The following is a 202-nucleotide window of genomic DNA, read 5'->3' as shown; positions in this document are numbered from 1 at the left end:
TTCTTCGTCTTCGGGTCAGATTTCACCTTCTTCGGGGTCCGGAACTCTTTCAGATCTGTCAGCACGCATTACGAGGATTTCAAAAAACCTCAGGTCCATTGGGGGTCCAATTCCCGAATCAAGGCTGCCAGCTGCACACTCTGGCTGTGCGCTGTGCGCGCCCACGTGGTCTGTCCGCGCGGCCGCGCGGACTGTCCGCGCG

This window comes from Morus notabilis, unplaced genomic scaffold, assembly GCF_000414095.1.
Source record: "Morus notabilis unplaced genomic scaffold, ASM41409v2 Scaffold5, whole genome shotgun sequence".
Classification (NCBI taxonomy): Eukaryota; Viridiplantae; Streptophyta; class Magnoliopsida; order Rosales; family Moraceae; genus Morus; species Morus notabilis.
This window is presented reverse-complemented; position numbering follows the sequence as displayed.